We start from the raw sequence: 22,389 nt of genomic DNA, 5'->3' as shown, positions 1-22,389 counted from the left end.
CCTCCCCCCCACCCCACCCCCAACTGTTAAAACATCCTTCTAGGTTCCAAATTCAAGTACTCAGACATTAGAAAATGCAGAATTTATAATGCTCGTACAACCTTAATTCTGTTAATTTTCCTGAGCTATGCAAGAGAGAAGTGAAATGGTGATTTTTAACAGTTTTTATAATTTGGCTAAATCTGAACAAAATATCGTGGGACAAAGAAAATACACTTCTCTAACCCAAGGGCTTTCTCCTCGCTGAATTTGAAAGGCCAACCTCAAACAATGGAACCCGTTCTTAGAACTTCACAAAAAGGGTCAGAAGAATCTTTGAAAAGTGTTAGCCTATATAGAGAGGTTGCTACCAGCACTCCCTAAAATAAAGATGGTAAATTGCCAGACCTGTAATCTGAAGGTTTTTTTTAATCTTCAGGGCAGATACAAGACAGTTGATGAGGGAGGTTATTATAAACTTCTTCCAGTTTTCCTCATCCATGACTTAGCGAGACCATTATTAGGCCTGAGTATAATTCAACGCTCATGTCCATTTGGGTGTTAGCTTCTCTTCTGGGCAAGTGGAATGCCAGTCAACAACAATTTATATTGTGGAAATGGTTTACTTTAACAATAGGACTGAGACTGCCAACTCACTTTGCATAGGCCATCAGACAGCAGTGACTTTTGGTTACTACCAAAGTGAGCTAGATTTGAATATATGATTTAAAATGGTTAGTGTTCAGTGTTCTCATTATCAATATCCTGAGCCTTCAGTCCCTCAGAACTCTGTTTCTATCTTGTGTACTTACTGTAGTACTGAGCATGCTGTATCACTAATATATTTGAACATCCCTGTTAGGCAGGCAGTACTATTCCCAGTTTTCAGAGGGAGAACTGAGGCATACTGACTTGTCCAAGGTCACACTGAAAATTTGTGGGCGAGTAGGGACTTGAACCCAGGTTTTCTGAGTCCCAGATTAGCACCCTAAAGACTGAATCATCCTTACCAACGATATTATTATTTTTTTAGGTTTCAAGGAATCCTGAAACTTTTTGTGTAATGTGTTTGTCTAAGGAGTCAACAGTCCAATCTGTTTTTGTTTGCTGTACCTCAGGGTGATATTCTTGGCTAAAGACCACTAAAGCAGTACCTGTTGTTTATGAGGTAAAGCCCCATTTATTTTCATGAATATAATTCATAAAAAGCATGCTCTGCAGGCCAGTAGGCACTAGAAGCACTGCAAGTTAGCACATTTAGCACTAGTCAACAGAAAATCAGGGAGAGTTACATGTGAGTAATCTCTTCTGAGTTAAAGAGCAGCACTGATGTATACGTAGAAAGTGTTAAGAAATGAAATGCTTAGGAATTTAAGATGATCAGGGATGTAGGAATACCAATAAACTCTATTATGGCAAGAGCATAAATTATTATAATGAATTGAAAGCACTTCAGTGCTCTTTTGTTTTACCTGTAGCATATCAGCAAAATGTAAATAGTCTAGTATTTCATTTAATGGAGAATAAACAAACATTCCACATCAAATTCCAAAACTTCTTTCATTTATTTAAAATAATATATATTTTTAAATGTTCCAGCAACTTCAAAACAACCATTTTAAATGTGGGCTCGCATCTTGTTCTTACGTCACTATGTGATTTATCATTGTGTCCTTCAGGGACATGCTACAATTAAAATAAGGAACACACAGGTTTTTGCAAAGGAACTATTTATACACACATGCTCATACTTTTTGAAAGCAGAAGAGTTACAGAGCTATAGAAAAAATAACAAACACTTGGCTCCCTCAGTTTCCTCACCAGTCCTGGGAGTCTTTTGGTCAGAGGTCTGTCTTCATTCAGGCTAGGTGGAGAGTTCCTTGAGCCATGTTTGTCTTTGTCAGTATGGTCCTCCAGGTTTTTAGCAGTGGGCCTAAGTTGATAATTGTGGTCACTTGGTAGCAATACTTGTGTGTTTGGATTGCTGCTTTTCTATTATGAAGCACTCCCATAAAAAAGGGGATTAAAAAGGTAAGTTCTCTGTCAAAACCTGGCCTAGTTCCATTCCCTCTAAACAAATACCAGCCTGTTGTGAGGGATCCAACTGCTGAGTCCTGTGTGCTGCTAAGCTCCCTGGGTCTGGGTAGTGACTGATGACTATTCTTAGGTCTTGGATTCTCAGGCGCATGTTGCAGGTCTGATAACCTGTCTTGGCAGTGGAGGCTCTGCAGTCTAGCTGCCTAGATTTTTGGAACCAGTGCTTTAGCCCTCATTTGTTTATGCATAATCTCACCAGAGCTCCACCCTTGTGGTTTAACCCTTAATAGACCTTTGACAGATAAAATAAGGAATATAGGCTTTGTACCAGAACTTAAACATACACACAGTCTTCACTTTTTGGCTACATCTATACTGCACACCTATGGCAGCGGCATGTAGTATACCTGTAGCTATACATCACAGCAAAAAGAATACTGTCTCCACATTGCTGTGTGTAGCTCCATGTATCAGTGAAAGGCTCTGCAGACGGTAGTCGGGAATGGCTTCAGGAACTCCTCACTGCTGAAACATTTCATTGCAGTGAGAAAAGGCTCTGGTGGGGGGAGGCCTTTCCCAACTGCCTCCCCATTCCCTGAGCCTTTTTTCCACTGTCAGAGTCATTCCCTGTGGTGTGGAAGAGCTCCAGCAGTGGGGAGGCAGTGTAGTTGGGTGTAGCATGGCTTAGGAGAGTCAAGAATCATGTCACCCTTCAGATGGGTCTTTGCTCATCTAAGCCTTGCCTCACAGTCTGCACTGCTCTTTATGACCATACTAGGAGGCCTACTTGGGTATACACTACATGCCCCCGAAAGAACTGTGCAATATAGATGCACCCTTTGATAGCACACAAAATATGTAGATATATGCATAAAGGGGGAACTCTTGAGGAGTTGAGTGGTATATTACCTCTGTGTTTGGCACTGAGTCAAGCACTGCTGGAATACTGTCCAATTCTGTTGTGACGGTACCTCCCATAAGGCTTTATGGGAATATGATATAACTGGAATATGTTTTGTGCTGCCTGTGCCATGTAACATATCTCTGTAAAGGTTATAGTCTACTATATCTATTCATCCTATTTGTACACATATATCATTTTGTACTTGAGGTTAAGAATATTGGCTGTATACTTGCTTGATTTCTAAGTAAGCTTTGTGAGGCATTTGTTCAGCTTCTTTAGGAAGGAATTGGCAAAGTGAAGTACCTGATCAGGAAGCACTTGGGGGAACAATACATCTTGGAATGCTCTAATCCACATAAGAAGTCTTCCTGATACCATGTGGACAATGGCTTCTGCCTGTAAAGATTACAAGATACCATGTGGACAATGGCTTCTGCCTGTAAAGACTGTGAGTCATGCAGGGACATGTAACTTGCCCAGGTGACTCCAGAACTCCATCTTGGAGCTGGACTTTGCATAGGAGTGAGGAGGGGGGGGGTCTGCACTCACAAGAGAAAGTCTATTTAAACCCGTGGGAGACCCCTCCATTTGGTCTTCAGCTGGCTAAAGAGAGCCTCCCCATCCCCCAGGATACTTGGAAGAAACTGGAACGAAGGGGTGTGAGTGATTGCTGGACCCAGGCAAAAAGGAGATTAGTGTGTAAAAGGGAGCATTCTGGAACTGGTGAGGATCTTATCTGTATTCACAGTGATGAGCTCCCAAAATCCTAAGAACCAGTTCCCTACCGGGTCCTCGGCGGTTTGGCGGCGGGGAGTCTTCACTCGCTCTGGGTTTTCGGCGGCAGGTCCTTCACCCGGAGTGAGTGAAGGACGTGCCGCCGAAGACCCGGTAGGGAACCGTGTGGTGAGTACAAGCCCCCACGTGCCTGTCTCTCCCCCGCCACCCACCTATCCTACCCCAACCCACGTCCTGCCCCTGACTGCCCCCCTCAGAAACCGCAACCCATCAACCCCCCTCTTTGTCCCCTGACCAGCCCCTCCCAATACCCCCCACCCTAACTGCCCCCCAGGACCCCACACCCTAACCAACCCCCTTGTCCCCTGACTGCCCCCCCCGTAGCCTCTACCCCCTTCAACCGCTTCCAACCCCTCCTCCCAGCCCTGACTGGACCCCTTACCATGCTGCTGTGTAAGGATGCCGCGCAGCCGCTGGAGCTTGCAGCCCCACCCCCTTACCTAGAGGTGAAAGTAAGCTGATATGCCCCGTACGGCGTACCGGCGTGGCCTGGCTTACCCAGGGGGCAATTTAAAGGGCCTAGGGCTCCCAGCAGGGGCTGGAGTCCCAGGCCCTTTAAATTGCCACCAGAGCCCCACTGCTGGAGCCCTGGGGTAGCGGCAGCAGGGCTCTGGGGGCTATTTAAAAAGTCTGGGGCTCCTGCTGCTTCTATGGCCCTGGTCCTTTAAGTAGCTGCCAGAGCCCCGCTGCCACTACTCCAGGGCTCCGGCGGCTATTTAAAGGGCCGGGGCAGTGGAAGCAGAGGAGCCCCAGGCCTTTTAAATAGCCCCCAGAGCCCTGGGAGTAGCGGGGGGCTCCAGGTGCATCTGCCGCCCCAGTCCTTTAAATAGCTGCGGGAGCCCTGCCGCTTCCCCAGGGCTCCGGTGGCTATTTAAAGGGCTGGGGTAGTAGAAGCAGGGGAGCCCCAGGCCCTTTAAATAGCCCCCAGAGCCCTGGGGTAGCAGGGGGCTCCAGGAGCTATTTAAAGGACCAGGGCTCCAGTTTCCCTGCCTCTGCCGCCCCGGTCCTTTAAAGAACCGCGGGAGCCCCATCGCTTCCCCAGGGCTCCGGAGGCTCTGCAAGGAGTGGGGGGAGGGACCGGGGGAGCCTCTGCCTCTCCTGCTGGGAGCTCAGGCGGGCCAGACAGGACAGTCCCGTGGGCCAGATGGGGCCCGCAGACCGGAGTTTGCCCACCTGCCTACCCCTTTAGGAACTGGTTCTACACCGGCTTCTAAATTTAGCAACCGGTTCTTGCGAACGGGCTCCAGCTCACCACTGTGTATTCAGTGTTTGATTAGACATAGATTTGCGCATTTTATTTTATTTTGCTTGGTGACTTTGTTCTGTCTGTTACTACTTGGAACCACTTAAATCCTACTTTCTGTATTTAATAAAATCACTTTTTCCTTATTAATTAACTCAGAGTATGTATTCATACCTGGGGGAGCAAACAACCGTGCATATCTCTCTATCAGTGTTAGAGGGTGAACAATTTATGAGTTTACCCTGCATAAGCTTTATACAGGGTAAAATGGATTTATTTGGGTTTAGACTCCATTGGGAGTTGGGCATCTGAGTGCTAAAGACAAGCACACTTCTGTGAGCTGTTTTCAGATAAACCTGCAGCTTTGGGGCAGGTAATTCAGACCCTGGGTCTTTGTTGGACTGACGGGAGTGTCTGGCTCAGCAAGACAGGGTGCTGGAGTCCTGGCAGGGAAAGCAGGTGGCAGAAGTAGTCTTGGCACATCAGGTGGCAGCTCCCAGGGGGGTTTCTGTGATCCAACCCGTCACATCTGTATTCAAGAAGACTATAGATTGGAGAAGGTTCAGAGAAGAGTCACAAAAATGATTGAAGTATTGGAATACATGCTTTACAGCAATAGATTCAAGGAGCTCAATCTATTTTGACTAACAAAAAGAAGGTTAAGTGGTGACCTTGATTACCATCTATAAGTACCTATATGAGGAACAAATATTTGATAATAGGCTTTTCAGTCTAGCAGATAAACATATAAATCAATCCAATGGCTGCATATTGAAGCTAAACAAAATCAGACTGGAAATGAGGTGTACATTTTAAACAGTGAGGGTAATTAATCATTGGAACAATTTTATTAAGGGTTGTACTAAGTTCTCTGTTACTGGCAACGTTTAAATCAAGATTGGAGGTCTTTCTAAAAGATATGCACTAGTTCAACACTCATGCCCGTCACCCCAATCGGGCTATGGGCCGCCAACCACAGATCTCCAGAGTCCTCTATCCTGGGCCATTTGCTCTAGCTGGTTCCAGGTATAGCCCATTTTTATGCTATCAACCTGAAGGTCGCTGCGACCTGCGCCGTCTTTCTTGACTCATACATGGTCCTCACGATCCATGTACCAATGGTAATCCTCCTAGTTGCAAGAAGGGTAATCGGCTTAGTGGCTTCCTCACGACTTTCACCACCCAGCATCGTGTCTTCGAGTTGAAGGCCCTTCTTTTTCCAGGCTAAAAGTCACTGTTATCTCTATTGTTGGTGTTTCTGTAGTAAATTAATTTTTTTTACGGGGTTGAGTTGCTAGCCCCACGCCCAACCCTCCTCCTTTATCCTGATTTGGGACAGGCAGATGGCCCCAAAGGACCTCTCTGGTGGAGTTGCACTAGTTCAAATAGGAATTAATTCAGAAAACTCCAATGGTGTGTGTGATGCAGGAGGTAAAACTAGATTATCACATTGGTCTCTTCTGGCCTTAGACTATCTGAATATCTATATGGCGTTCCCTCCCTCAGAGTCCTCCTCACTTCTGAGAACCTTTGGTGGTCAATCCAGGTCCCTCTGACCATTTTACTCCTACCCGGTCTTCTGGTTCTGGTAATGGTCCCCTCCTCCTTTTCTTCCCCCACTTGGGCTTGGCTGTGTATTAAAGTTATTCCAGAATAAAGTAGGGTTATTCTGGAATAACTCCCCATATGGATGTTCTTATTCTGGACTAAGGATGCCTTCTTCTAATTTAGCTAAAATAAACCAGAAAAAGACACTCTTAGGGCTTGTCTACATGGTGCCGCATTGCAGACTGCAGGGCTGTCATAACAATAGATGCAAAACCTCTAGCCACTTCACCACCACTACTACGATGATGAGTACCCCCCACAACACACCTTTCAAGATACAGGCATGTGCAGTATCCATGGAACAACACATGGTGTACCTCGACCAGTGAATCAAATGCCCTAACACCAACTGTGTGTGTGAAACTAGTCAATCAATCCCTATGCTCTTCAGTGAACTCCCACAGAAAAATTATAAAAAACCAAAAACACCCTATTACCAGTGGGTGAACACTTTTTTCACAAAATGATCACTCCATGTCTGACCTCTCAGTCCTCATCCTCAAAGGAAACCTCCACAACACCTTCAAAAGACAAGCTTAGGAACTTAAATTTATAACTCTGCTAGACACCAAAAATCATGGATTCAATAGAGACACTGGTTTTGTGTCTCATTAGAGCAGTCTGTAACCCACTAACTCTCCTTTGTCCTATGATTGTAGAGGTGTTAATTGCCTGCTTAATTTTGAATGATTTCTTGCAACATGTTTACTCCTTATGCTTAATAACACTGGTCTACAATTTTTGAGAAGTCGTCTGCTTCAGAGATAAAATGTGCTATTTATTATGTATTTTGATGTGCTGAATTCAAACATGACAATTAAAACAACTGATTGGCTACTGTTTCTAAGATATTTAAGTTTTTACATTTTATGTCTATGTATATTGTGTAGATAGTAGAGTTTTAATCATAAACTGTAAACCTAGGTCTTTTCATGTGTTTATGGTTGCTTTACATGATATTTCACCTGTCCTGTTTATGTAACACTTTAAAAATTAGCAAAAGGGTTATATAAATAACATTTATTATGAAACAAAAGGCAAAAAACTATTATGTACATAGTTTAGTCCTATTCAGTGTCTACTCGGCGCTTCTTGGCTTGTCTCTTGTATTCATTAAATAGAGCATCTCTTGTCACTGTCCAGCGATAGTTTGCAAGGATTGATGGGCCCCATTTGCCCTGATAGCGTCTCTCCATTGTTGCAATGTCCTGGTGAAATTGCTCGCCGTGCTCGTCGCTCACTGCTCCGCAGTTCGGTGAAAAAAAATCTAGATGAGAGTGCAAAAAATGTATCGTTAGTGACATGTTGCAACCAAGGCTTTTGTATGCCTTGAGGAGGTTTTCCACCAACAACCTGTAGTTGTCTGCCTTGTTGTTTCCGAGAAAATTTATTGCCACTAACTGGAAGGCTTTCCATGCCGTCTTTTCCTTGTCACGCAGTGCATGGTCAAATGCATCATTTCGAAGAAGTTCACGAATCTGAGGACCAACAAAGACACCTTCCTTTATCTTAACTTCACTTAACCTTGGACATTTTCCACGGAGGTACTTGAAAGCTGCTTGTGTTTTGTCAATGGCCTTGACAAGGTTCTTCATCAGACCCAGCTTGATGTGTAAGGGTGGTAACAAAATCTTCCTTTCTTCAACAAGTGGTGGATGCTGAACACTTTTCCTCCCAGGCTCCAATGACTGTCGGAGTGGCCAATCTTTCTTGATGTAGTGGGAATCTCTTGCACGACTATCCCATTCGCAGAGAAAACAGCAGTACTTTGTGTATCCAGTCTGCAGACCAAGCAAGAGAGCAACAACCTTTAAATCGCCACAGAGCTGCCACTGATGTTGGTCATAGTTTACGCACCTCAAAAGTGGTTTCATGTTGTCATAGGTTTCCTTCATATGGACTGCATGACCAACTGGAATTGATGGCAAAACATTGCCATTATGCAGTAAAACAGCTTTAAGACTCGTCTTCGATGAATCAATGAACAGTCTCCACTCATCTGGATCGTGAACGATGTTGAGGGCTGCCATCACACCATCAATGTTGTTGCAGGCTACAAGATCACCTTCCATGAAGAAGAATGGGACAAGATCCTTTTGACGGTCACGGAACATGGAAACCCTAACATCACCTGCCAGGAGATTCCACTGCTGTAGTCTGGAGCCCAACAGCTCTGCCTTACTCTTGGGTAGTTCCAAATCCCTGACAAGGTCATTCAGTTCACCTTGTGTTATGAGGTGTGGTTCAGAGGAGGAGGATGGGAGAAAATGTGGGTCCTGTGACATTGATGGTTCAGGACCAGAAGTTTCATCCTCTTCCTCTTCCTCGTCTGACTCAAGTGAGAGTGATTCTAGTGCATCAGGAACCGGCAGCCCTTCTCCGTGGGGTACTGGGCATATAGCTGATGGAATGTTTGGATAATGCACAGTCCACTTTTTCTTCTTTGACACACCTTTCCAACTGGAGGCACCATGCAGAAGTAACAATTGCTGGTATGATCTATTGGCTCTCTCGAAATCATTGTTACTGCAAAAGGCATAGATTTCCTTTTCCTGTTCAACCACTGGTGAAGATTTGTTGCACAAGTGTTGCAGCATGTGTGTGGGGCCCACCTCTTGTCCTGATCTCCAATTTTGCAGCCAAAATAAAGGTGATAGGCTTTCTTAACCATAGTGGTTATACTGCGCTTTTGTGATGCAAAAGTCACTTCACCACAAACATAGCAGAAGTTATCTGCACTGTTCACACAAGTACGAGGCACCTCTGCTCACTTTGGCTAAACAGAAATGTGTCCCTTTGCAAAATCAAACACTGACAAATAAGAGAGCATGACACTGTATGATTTCTAGAGCTGATATAGGGCAATTTGTTCAGCAGAGTGATGTAAGCTTTGTTATGATTGCATCATCCATGACTTCTAGGAATAACATGATGCGAATTGCATCATGTATGACGCAATACCAGCTTTAGATTGCATCATTCATTGTTTTGCCTAAAAAGCAAGTATTGTCCAAACCCAGTCATAGATTTATTCATAGATCCAGTCAAAGATGTATTTTAGTCATTTCTGGTTTAAATTGAGATCCCTTCCCTTTATAACTCACTTATCCTCCGCCATTCCCAAGTCAAGGGTCGTATATACTGACCCAATAGCATATCTTGAAAACGAGAGCCAATCAACAATTTTAAGCATCATTTTCGTTCTCAGTGACCCAGAATTAGTAAAGTTTGACTACATTTATTTCAGAAGCATTTTGACGGTAGAGCAGTGTAATCTGTTCCACCTTGAATTTATCTGTGACACTCTGATTACCTTCCCCAGACCTGAAGAAGAGCGCTATGGAGCTCAAAAGCTTGTCTGTTTCCCCCAACAGAAGTTGGTCCAATAAAAAATAATGTTTTCACCCCCTCAGCTCACCCATCTTGTCTCTCTTATATCCTGTGGCCAACACTGCTAACAACATTGGCTATGAGTTTTATACATGTTTTTGGATCTGTTTTATCAATTGGTTGAGAGTGATGTATGGATTGTAATTGACATTCCAGAGAGCAAAAGTTAAATATTGTATTCTATAGCTCACACTAAATGCCAGCTCATTAAAGCATGAAAGATCAGGTTTATAGTTCTGTTTGCACTGGTAGTTTGTCCTGTTTCATAATATTGCAGAATTCTCCTTTATCTTAGCTACATGCACTCATTAAAAAGATATTTAGTTGATGATTGGATGGAATTACAGCGCATGGATTGATACTTTAAGTTTTCTCTTAGGAATCCTTATATTTTGCAGTTGTTGCTTCCATATGTCATCACTGTGTAGTGATGCCTTGCATTGCAACCAGTGTTATGCCTGACTTTGTGCATGGTAACAGTCTGCTTTTATTTACGGGTATTATTGGGCTAAGTTTGTGATTGGAAGGTCATCCTGATTTAATATCTTACATATTTCTACTGAATGTGTTCAGTGCATAGAAAATAAATTAACTGTTGTGGGAAGGAATGAACTGTCCATTGTTTGTTTAAAACAAACCCAGACACTTACAATTTTCCCCTATCAGATTTGTCTCAATTTAATAAGTGTCAATTTAATAATTTTTACCAGTTTGTCTCTTAACATAGTGGCATTCCTTAATAATGAGAGATACATTTATATGATATAATGGTCTACCCAGCATTTACACGCAAGGCTACATGTTTTCATATGTCTCATGAAAAAGTGTTTTGATGGATTTCTTGGTAACAAATTGAGGACTGAAAATGAAATAAGCACAATTTTAGCTGAATTATTATGACAGTTTTAAAGTTGCTAACATTTTGGATCAGAATAACTTGAACAGTTTCAAAGCCTGTAGATTTAAATGTTGACCTCCCTTGATCACCCTTTGTTATTGGTATTAGTTTCCAAGTCCCAGAGAATGTGCTTCTTACTAAAGCAGATGCTTACATAGGTATGTAATGAAAAAACACATGGATGTAATATATAGTATTAGTATTACAGATTAATTTGGTTATAAGTAAATCTCAGCATGAATTGTTTTGTTTTAAAAAGATATCCCTAGATGCTAGAATTTGGAAGCCAAGTCATACAGGGACCTCTTTCTAGATACGATAGAACCTCAGAGTTATGAACACCCAAGTTACGAACTGACCAGTCAACCCGACACCTCATTTGGAACCGGAAGTACGCAATTAGGCAACATCAGAGGACACCCCCCCCCCCCCCCCCAAAAAAAAGGCAAATACAGTACAATAGTGTGTTAAACATAAACTACTAAAAAAAAAATAAAGGGAAGTTTAAAGAGAAGATTTGACAAGGTAAGGAAACTGTTTCTTATGCTTGTTTCATTTAAATTAAGATGGTTAAAAGCAGCATTTTTCTTCTGCGTAGCAAAATTTCAAAGCTGCATTAAGTCAATGTTTAGTTGGACATTTTTGAAAAAACAGCCATAACATTTTGTTCAGTGTTACGAACATTTCAGAGTTCTGAACAACCTCCGTTCTGGAGGTGTTTGTAGCTCTGAGGTTCCACTGTATCTCTTGGTAATGTCTTTGTTTCATTTGAGGAATTTCTGAATAATCACTTCACAGTTCTTCCAAGAATAGAACAGATGACCTAGATAAACATTCATTGCATACATAACTGCTCGTGTAATAAGATTACTACTATGCCTTAGGCATGGGCAAATAGTCTATGAATTTTTCCAGGAGATACTGAATAATAATAATAGGGCAAAAACTAGATACTGATGTATTAGCTATCAAGCTACTTGGTTGAGATTTTCTTAAAACATTCTGACCATAGGGTGGAATGAACAGAGTTTTAAGAAGAGTATGCACCAGGGCACAATGGAGATGTCAAATAATGGCAGTGTCCTGACTGAGGTAGTGGGAGAAATACAAGGTGAATGTAGATTTTTTTTTTTTTTTAAAACATCAGTGTGCTTGAAGTGTTTCAAAGGAAGTCTCTTAATACTTCCATTGAATTTTTGTTTCTGAATATAACTGATGCTTTTCAGACCTGGTAAATTATAAGGAAAACAAACTGAAAATCACTTGTTTTCCCCTTATTCTCAACCTTCCCCCTGGTTTGGGGGGTTGGAGGTGTAAACTGGGTAAGAATATTGGCATGTAGAAATCTCTAAAGGCATTATTATATTTAAACAAACCTTCAGTTTTCATGCAGACTCTTCTGGGAAGCCAAACTATGTAGTCATGCTTGAGTTTTGAAGATTTAAAGGTGATCTGTAAAAGGGCACCAGGTGTATTTGGCTTGGGGCCCTACTTTTGCTCCTTTGTAATGCTCTTTTGAATAGCAAGTTACTCTTTCTGATTGTAAGTTCAGGTAGGGTGGTTTGATTTAAATCAGGAAACATTGATTTAAATAATGGATTTTAATCTTGTTTTGCATTTGCCGGTTTTAGTTATTTTCCTAAAGGTTCATTCTCATTGGTTGGAATAACCATTAAAACATGTTGATTAGAAAACTAGTTTAGCCTTTAACAAAATTTGGTACTACTTTTTATAGCCAGGGGTCTATTTACATTTTAAGCAATTACCTAGCTTAACATGCACTTACTCAGTTTCTTAATTTTTACATTTTTATTGTACTATAAAATGGCAAATTACATGCTTACATACTAGATAATTTTTTACTTGGGATTTGTGTCAAGCAGCATTGGCTGGAAATTGGAATTCAATTAAACATGTACAAAAACAGCATTTTAATTTTTTGTATTAGTTAAATAATACTCCCTTAAATGTGTTGGGCATGTCACAAAAAAAGTAAGCATAAAGACATTTTGCATTTAAAATAGATTTATTAAGCAAAGTATTAATTGTAGCTAATAAGCTGATGATGTCAGATCAATGTGGGCCAGATTTTTGAAGATATTTAGATGTCTAGAAATTGTAGATAGGTGCTTTTGAAAAATGCAGTAATTTATGCAGGGTAGGTGCCTACCTTCCATTAAAATCAGTGGGAGTTAAGCACATAAGCACATAACCTGCTTAAATGCCTAATGGCACTTTCAGAAGCACATATCTGCCTCTTTAGGTGGTAAGTATTGTTGCTCTTTTTTGACAAGTGGCTCATCAATGTTTGAGATCCTGGGGTGATGTCAGTTAGGGCTTGACTACTAGTCGCGCCGCCCCCGCTGCGAGAGAGAGCTCTCACAGCGCTGTATGTACTCCACCTCTCCGAGGGGAGTAGTTTGCAGCACTGCGAGCGAGCGTGCAGCAATGCAGGCACTGATTACATTGGCGCTTTACAGTGCAGCAAGTTGCAGCGCTGTACAGCGCCATTATAGCCAAAGCCTTAGGTGGAGAAATTGATGATGGGTGGTTCTTTGCAATCTTCTTTTATTTACAAAGAATGCATGTAATCCTGTGCCTTTGAACACAGAAGAATCAAATAGCAGGAAAGGTGTTTTTTTTTTTTTTTGCTCTCAGCACCAACAACACTCTTTTCAACCTGCACCTTGACCCAAAAACCTTTCTTCCAGGGTCAGATCTGCGCTTTCAGCTTTCTTTCAGGCTGTCTTTTTCTGTGTATGTTGTTTGAACACACATGCACATCTAACTGCTCAACAAGAACTCCTGGGTGGGTTCATATACTCCTTTTGTCCTGGATGGGGGCTTATCCTTACAGTTATGTTAATTGACGAGTGCAGACAGACCTGTCAATCTCAATGAGATTTAAACTCATCCTATAACAAAGTTTCACATCCTTTATAAAACCCCCCATCTCTGATTTGGCTCATCATCCGGATGAAGCCTAAAATGTTGACACCAATAACCCTATTTCAAACCAAAAGAAAAGGAATAATTTAACAAATAAAATTATATAGGATTAACTGTGTACATATGTACGGTGTCGTTCTTCAAGATGTTTCACCTCACTAATCCAAATTTATTTTTATTCGCAACCAGATTCCTGTGGAAATTTCTGCTCCCTGCTGGACTTTATTTCAATTGCCAGAGAGGGACCCTCTTGCAATCAGCCCTTGAAAAATGCCTATCGTTTCTGTGGAGTTTGTTGGGTAAAGCAGACCCTGCTTGTTTGAATAGGGGAGTCACTGTTGTAACAACTTTTCCAGCCTCAGTTTTCACAGCCACATTCTCAGATTTGGGGTTGGGCAGCCAAGCTGAAATTCCTTCCCCCAGGCTGTAAGCACTAGCATCTGTGCCCAGTATGAAGAGAGTTTTGAAACATGGATAGGACGGGAAAAGAGCCATTTTCAACTAAAAATGATTTCCCTTTTTACTATTTGCTGTTTGTCAGAAACATTCAACAAATGATCAGTGTTATGCTCATACAAAGTACACGGAATCTTTATAGAGGAAGGTAAATACGCAGCATTTATTGAAAATACAACAGTTAGCATATGCTTTTCAGTCTCTCTCTCTCTCTCTCGCCAGCTGATGTTTATAGTTACCAGTCCAGAGTCTGGATCAATCTAGTGGCCAGCCAGATTGGTTGCAGAGGGAAGCAGGGCTTTCTTGGTAATCCAATGCTCCTGGAGTGTGGCAAGACGAACCCAAAGTCCCATGGCCAACCACCCTGTTCTTATAGGTTTTTTCCCTCTGTTGAAGTCTATGGATTTTGTTGTCAGTTTGTGACCGGTTACTTCTTAATTGGTGTAAACATTCCAATACACCTCCGAGGGTCATCCTGTCCTTTGTTCTGATTTAATCAATTGACCTTAGGGGTGCCAGCCTTCACCTCAGGGTCGTCAATTTGTCCTTCATTATAGATGCGCATTGATGATTCTTTGATGTACTTTAAGTCTCTTCACTCCTTCTTCCTTGATCATCTGGCTACAACAATGGCCTTCACACCTTCTTTTCCTGATGTGTACATTCCTCATCCACACAGATTGAGAATACAAACAGTAGTATTTTACATCATTGCAAATTAAACCTTGCTAAATTTTATAATCACCTCTAATCTACTTAACATAGACCCAATAGAGAATCCTGTCTCTTACTTACTAAAACCTTAAAACAAAGAAATGTATATTTAACTAGAGTGCCTAATTTGTAATATGTATAGGAAACCATAGTAGACATTATAACGTATCCTAAAAAAAAAAAGGGTGACCATAATCAGTCATAAGGATTGTTCTGGTCTGTCATTCCTTTCTGCTATTCAAAAAGGGTGGCTGACAGGATGAAATCAAATCATACATTAATTCTAATAGTACATTATAAAATCCAGCTCCTACATCAGGAATCAGTTGTTCTTTCAGATCCACAGCAACTTTATCAGCTAAGGTTCCCCCAAGATCCTGGGTCTCAAAACAGGTTTCCCTTGATGGAAAGCTACCACAGCATGTAGCTGTTAAAATGGTTTCTGCCCCTAGGGGAAGGATAATTCATTCACTGCATACCAATTGCCTACAAATCATTTGTCTCACATGAGCTATATCTTTAAAGGGAATTTCCACAGACTGAATTTGAGAAACACCTTTCCTGGCATGGATTACACAGTTGTTAGCCATAATGAAATCCAAGCCAGTTGTTAGTTTATGCACGGTTTCAGGCACCCAAACTTCTTGCTTGAATTCCAGAGGTCCAATCTTTAAATGCAACTGTACCAGTTTTTAGATGGGTACCCTTGCTATGGTCACTGTCTCCATTTGAGACCAATTAGGTGGTTCAGTTATGGATCCCTGATTCCCTAGCCTTTTTAGCATGTCTAGTTTAATAACGGATATGCTTATAATAGTGTCCATCATCCCAGTGAATTTTACAGATCCTATTACACAATCAGTCGCCAAACTTCCATTATTATTATTCAGCTGCCCAGATTTAAAGTAAAACTGTGGATCTGATTGTTGTACACCTCTACCCCGATATAATGCGACCCGATATAACACAAATTCGAATATAACGCGGTAAAGCAGTGCTCTGGGGGGGCAGGGCTGCGCACTCCAGCGGATCAAAGCAAGTTCGATATTACGCGGTTTCACCTATAATGCAGTAAGATTTTTTTGGCTCCCGAGGACAGCATTCTATCGGGGTAGAGGTGTACCTCCAAGCTTTTCCCTTTGAGCTTGGTGTTCCCCCAGTTTCCTGAACTGGGAAAGAGGCTTCCACTAGATATTTGTGACTATCTTTCTTGGCCTGCCTAAAATTTATAACTGTAATTCTTTTTGTGGCCAGTTTTGTCACAGTATCAGCATTTAACTGTATGGTTTCCTTTAAATCTTTGCATTATTGCCAATGTCCCATGTTTTACAAACAAGATCTATCATTTTTTTTCTAATTATTAAGTAAGGTCATGAATCAAATTTAAAAAACCTCTTTCATCATACATATTAGGCACAGAACTCATGGCGATCAGCTTACATTTTCCTCACTAGTGGTTGCTTCCTCTTCTGGTACACTGTTGCAAGAATCAATTTCTGTGGCAAGTTCAACGGCCTCTTTGGAGCGTCTTTGGCTTCCTTTCTCTGATTTTAATCTGCAAGTCCAGCTGAATATCTATAAAGTGGTCCATCACCAATTTATCCCGAAAGGCCTGACAGGTATTGGGGTATGAGAGGAACATAAGGTTCTGTAGGTCCTGTGCCACTTTAGGCCGGGTTGTTCCTTTCACTCTCCTCTCTCTTGTGTGCTGTGGCCAGCTCAGATAGATGGCTAGCTCCAAACCATATATCAACGGCTTGTACCAGATCTGGATAACTCAGGCCCAGTCTACCCTTAAAATTTAAATCCACAGCTATGGTGCTCAGTGGTGTGAAAAATCCGCACCCGTGAATGCCGTATCTATGCCAACCTATCTCCCTGTGTAGATGCAGTTAAGTTGATAGAAATATGCTTCAATGGACCTAGCTACTGTTATTCAGGCAGGTGGTTTTCCTATAGCGACAGAAAAGCTCCCTCCATTCTAGTCCATTGCATTTACAGTATGGGGCAATGCCAGCATAGTTACGACGTTATAGTGCTGTAGACATGGCCTCAGTCTCTCTTCTGCAGGTAAGTTCTGCAGCACTGTCAGAGCTGGGCCCACCCAAGTTGGCTGCTAGAACCCCTCACCCCTTCTCTTGCTCTTTCTAACCATTCATTTGAGCTGTAATGTTGAATTGAGCCAATAAGCCTCCCCAGGAGCTTTTCTGTCAAAGATAGAGGGCTTTTGCATTATTTGAGCTGGATAGTCTAGCCCAGGGGTCGGCAGCCTTTCAGAAGTGGCGTGCCGAGTCTTCATTTATTTACTCTAATTTAAGGTTTCGCGTGCCAATAATACATTTTAACTTTTTTAGAAGGTCTCATTCTATAAGCCTATAATATATAACTAAACTATTGTTGTATGTAAAGTAAATAAGGTTTTTAAAATGTTTAAGAAGCTTCATTTAAAGTTAAATTAAAATGCAGAGCCCCCCGGAATGGTGGCCAGGACCTGAGCAGTGTGAGTGCCACTGAAAATCAGCTCGCGTGCCACTTTCGGCACGTGTGCCATAGGTTGCCTACCCCTGGTCTAGCCACTGTGGATTAAATGGGGTAGAAAACTCTGTAAATGTCTGGACTTACCAAGTCCTGTCTGGCTCAATTCCACATCCAGTCAGCTGCCTTCTGCTGTGATCCGTGACCATTTCATTTCCTCCTGGAGTGAAATATTCAGTCTTAAGTCTTTGCTGCAGCTCATTTTGGTTAGCAAGTTCCAGATTGGCCAAAGTCTCTTTTGTCTCTACTATTTAATGAAAAAACCTGTGGTCATTGGTAGTCAGATTGTTGGTCACCTCATAATCCATTTTACCATTCCTGCCTGGGTGTGTTGCAGCTGGGTTTCCCAATCTGGCCAGGCACTTAGTAGTTGCTGCTCCAGTAGGGTCTCAGCTCAGCCTGCAAGTTCTCTTTGGGTTCTTTCTGGCAAACCTCTAGCAGCTTTCTTAGGTCTTGTCTTAATTTCTTTTGAGAAGTCTCCAGCTCCTATTTTAGATCTTGCTTTAAACCCTTTTGGCCATCTTACATATCTGTGAGCACTGCTATCATTTGTTCCCTCTTGGTCCAACAAGTGTTTTTGCTCACAGTCTCTCTCCTTGGAAACTAAATCCTACACCTGACACTAGCGTTGCCTTCTTTTGACCTGAGTGGCTAGTCAGAGTTTGAGGCCCTGGGATGTTCCAGTTAGGAGGAGAAATTGGTGATAACCAGGTATTTCTTTTTCCAATGTTGTTTATTTAGAGGAATGTCTTTCTGAACAAAGAAGGAATCAAATAGCAGTGAACATTTTCTTTTGCTCCCAGCACCAAGAATACTTTTTTCAGCCTGTACCACTGACACAAAAACCTCTCTCAGCAATGAAACGGCCTTGCAGCCCGAGCCCTGCAAGTCTGAGTCAGTTGGCACAAGCCAGATACTAGTTTTTTATTTGTTGTGTAGACATACCCTTAGTTTCTCTCTCTGTATCCCGGCCCCCACCACCACTACCAATGCTCATCAAAAAGTGCTGTTTGTTTTCATGCTCCTTTTGTCCTAAGTGGGGGCTTATCCTTACGGTTACATTAATTGAAAGGTGTCAATCAAATGAGGTTTTAACTCAACCCAAAACAAGGCTTCATTCTGCTTGTAACCGTACCTTTTAAAAGCTGCCCTCATGTTCTTCAGTTAGATCTCATTCTCTCCTGTCTAAGCTGTCCTGTTTTTTCAACTCCTAATTGTTTTTTCAACTTTGAATGTGCTGAGTCTGGATGACCTTGAAGACCAGAGAAACAGAAATGGAATGAAACACAGAGGTAAGGTCATGCACTTAGGGTCTAATAATAAGAATTTCTGCTACAAGCTGGAGGCTTATCAGTTGGAAGCCACAGAAGGTGGGAAAGACCTGGGTGTGTTGGTCAATCACAGGATGACGATGAGCCACCAATGTGACGTGGCTGTGAAAACGTCAAATGTGATGTTAGGATGTATCATATGAGGCATTTCCAATGAGGAGAGAGAAGTATTAATGCCATTGTACAAGGCACTGCTAAGACCTGATCTGGAAGATTGTGTACAGTTCTGGTCACCCCTATTAAAAAAAGATGAATTCAAACTGGAACAGGCGCAGAGAAGAGCTATTAGGATGATTAGGGGGAATGGAGGACTTATCTGAAGAGCTTGGTTTGTGTAGTCTAGCAAAAAAAAAGGGGGGGCTGAGAATGGATACGATTACTCTATAAATACATCGGGGCGGAGGGTGAAGAGCTATTTGTCCTTTAGTTTAATGTTGGCACAAGAACAAATGGGTATAAATTGGCCACGAACAAATTCAGGCTGAAAAGTAGGTTTCTAACTTTTTGAGGACTGAGATTCTGGACCAGCCTTCAGTCCTAGTGGGAGATGAGGGCAAACAACTTAACTTAGTTTTGAGAGCGAGCAGGGCCAAATATATGAGTACGATTGTTTAGATCAGGGGTAGGCAACCTGCGGCACGCGAGCTGATTTTCAGTGGCACTCACACTGCCCAGGTCCTTGCCACCAGTTCGGGGGGGGGGCTCTGCATTTTAATTTAATTTTAAATTAAGCTTCTTAAACATTTTAAAAACCTTATTTACTTTACATACAACAATCGTTTAGTTATATATTATAGACTTATAGAAAGAGACCTTTTAAAAATGTTAAAATGTATTACTGGCACACGAAACCTTAAATTAGAGTGAATAAATGAAGACTCGGCACACCACTTCTGAAAGGTTGCCGACCCCTGGTTTAGATATTCTTTTGTGATGGTGGGGGGAAGGACATGACAGCCCAGGGGGTCCCTTTCGGTTTATGTATTATGTTCCTAAAGTTCATGTTTCAAGGCTTCAGCTAGTCACCTACAGGGATCAGGAAGGGATTTTTCCTCTGCAATGTATTGCAGATTTTTCTTGGTTTCCTTTCTCTGAAGCAACAGAGAAGGCCTTGTCTGGAAATAGGACACTGGAAAGGTTGAGCTGGTGCTTTGAGATGGCACCAAGCATTCTCTGTCTCAGGGGCTTGGCAGGCTGGTTCTTCCTCACATGCTCAGTGTCCGACTGGTTGCCATATCTGGGGTTTGGCGGGAATTTTCCCTTAGTAAGTGACTTTGGGGGGTTTTCAACTTACTATGCATCATGAAGTTTAAGACACCTGTCAGGATTAACTGGATATATTTCATTTTATCAGTTCCCTTTAATCTTTTGTGTTGTGAAACTTGGATTGGAGGGTTAGGCACACTCCAACAGTGGTAGCCCAGAGAATAAGTCATTGGTTATGAAATTCTATTTTTTTTTTAAAGTTGTCTCTTGGTACCCCAAAGTCTTATGAGCTCCACCATACAAATCTAATACTTTTCAGTTGATTGCTCTATACCAGTGTTTCTTTGAAAGTTAGTTAGAACAGTATTAAACATCTCATTTGAATTAAAAATAATCTGAACATTTATTAGCAAGTTTTAGGTTTATAGTTTTATTTTTGTAGAATGTGTTCTTTAGAGAGTAATTTTAGGGCTTGTCTGCTTTGGGGAGTTATTCAGAAACACCTATCCCTGAATAGTACCATGTGTTAGACACTCCTATTCTTGAATAAGAGTACCTCGTTTCTGTTTAGCTTAACCTACCTTCAAATTATCAGTTATAGTGTAATAGGTGAGTTCAGCTACATTGCTCAAGAGAATTAGCTACATGTCAAATGGCTCACGATAAAATCCAGTAACTCCACTTAACATTGTAGTTATGTTCTTGAAAAATGCAACTTTAAGTGAAATGATGTTAAGCAAATCCAACTTCCCCATAAGAATTAATGGGGTTAGGTTCCAGGGAAATTTTTTTTGCCACACAAAAGACATATTTAAAATACTGTGTGTGTGTACACACACACATAATTTTAAACAATTTAATACTGCACTCACCAATGATTATTGTGCAGCATGGTTGAGGCAGGGGGGTAGTGGAGTTGGGGCATGGAGGCTAGCCCTGTTCTGCCTGGCCGGTAAGGAGACCGTATAGCTCCCTGGCAAGTGTTCTGGAAATGACAAGAATTGATGACTTTTGTAGAACTTTGTAATAATTTAAAGGAATGCATATCAGTCACAAGGAGGAAATGTATGCCAGGATAATTCCATGACTATTGAAAGTGAATAGGGATTGTTACAATTTTATGTATTGATCTGACTTTCAGAAGTTTGTGTAACTAATTTGCATATGCAATCTAGAGTCACCACACTTGCTATTCAGGGTCAATTGACTGAAATTTGGCTCTAATAAGTAGACCTGACTGACTTTCTGACTGACGAACTTTTGCTAAGCTTACTCTTCTATACAAGACTGGAACGCCTCCACTATATATAAGGTTCCAGACCTTAATTCTGCAGTGTGAAGTCATTTGATTCTGCAGCACTCTGGTGTGACATGCTACAAACTCTGGCTTCTTTAAAATTAAAACATTGGTTTCTTATTAGTTGCATTTGAAAATCAATAATGCAGTTGGTACAGTAGTTCGTGTTTAATTTGATTTATGCTATTGCCTTATTTTCAGTTTTCAATATGGTGCACTTTTTATCAATCTAATAATAAAAGTTGATAAGGAAGCTGGAGGTTTTGGTGGCTAGGAAGGAGGCAGTTGGACTTCTGGAACCTCTGGAAATGTGGATGAAAGATAAGAATTGAGATAAGAACATGCTGATAATTTTATTAGTAATAGCTAGTATCCTAAGGTCCTGTCAGCTACTAAATTTAATCATGATTTTATAATCAGAGACAGGGTCACTTTAACTGGTTACATGCGACACTCTTCAGTTTATGTTCACACACAAGCTTTTGTGAATCTCCACCTACGATTCTACCTAATTGTGTTGCGTTAGTGCATTTTTGAAAAATCTGTGCAAGTAATAATGTCTTGGCAGAAGATGCATTGCCCAGAGCAGGGGTGGCCAACCTGTGGCTCCAGAGTCAAATGCGGCTCTTTGGAAGTTAATATGCGGCTCCTTGTATAGGCACCAACTCCGAGGCTGGAGCTACAGGTGCCAAATTTCCAATGTGTTGAGAGGTGCTCACTGCTCAACCCCTGGCTCTGCCACGATCCCTGCCCCCACTCCCCCCTTTCCCTCCCTCCCCCCCCAGCCTCCTGCATGCCACGAAACAGCTGGGGGGTGGTACCGGTGGGTGGGAGATACTGGGTGGAGGGGAGCTGATGGGGGGATCCTGACATATTACTACGACTCTTTGGCAATGCACATTGGTAAATTCTGGCTCCTTCTGAGGCTCAGGTTGGCCACCCCAACCCAAAGGAAATGCACAAGGTGACAGCAGCAGCCCATAGAGCAAAAGTGTAGCATGATGTCCTGCATAGTGAGCTGGGAAAAAGGACAACTGGCCAAACCAG

The 22,389-nt window shown here is 41.9% G+C and overlaps 1 protein-coding gene across 5 annotated transcripts in view; it reads left to right on the top strand.

Moving 5' to 3' along the window:
• Positions 1 to 22,389, top strand: part of SIAH1 (siah E3 ubiquitin protein ligase 1) — a 47,635-nt gene that overhangs the window by 5,075 nt on the left and 20,171 nt on the right. Inside the window, exon 1 of one of the 5 annotated variants that reach the window (XM_054048937.1) lies at positions 1,103 to 1,147. The exons of the other annotated variants lie outside the window; for them this stretch is intronic. The gene's annotated coding sequence lies outside the window, so the exon portion shown is untranslated. Of the gene's footprint in view, positions 1 to 1,102; positions 1,148 to 22,389 lie in introns of those variants that run through there. 5 annotated transcript variants of the gene reach the window in all.

The sequence above is a fragment of the Malaclemys terrapin genome, chromosome 14, assembly GCF_027887155.1.
Source record: "Malaclemys terrapin pileata isolate rMalTer1 chromosome 14, rMalTer1.hap1, whole genome shotgun sequence".
In the NCBI taxonomy this organism is placed as follows: Eukaryota; Metazoa; Chordata; order Testudines; family Emydidae; genus Malaclemys; species Malaclemys terrapin.
This window is presented reverse-complemented; position numbering and strand designations above follow the sequence as displayed.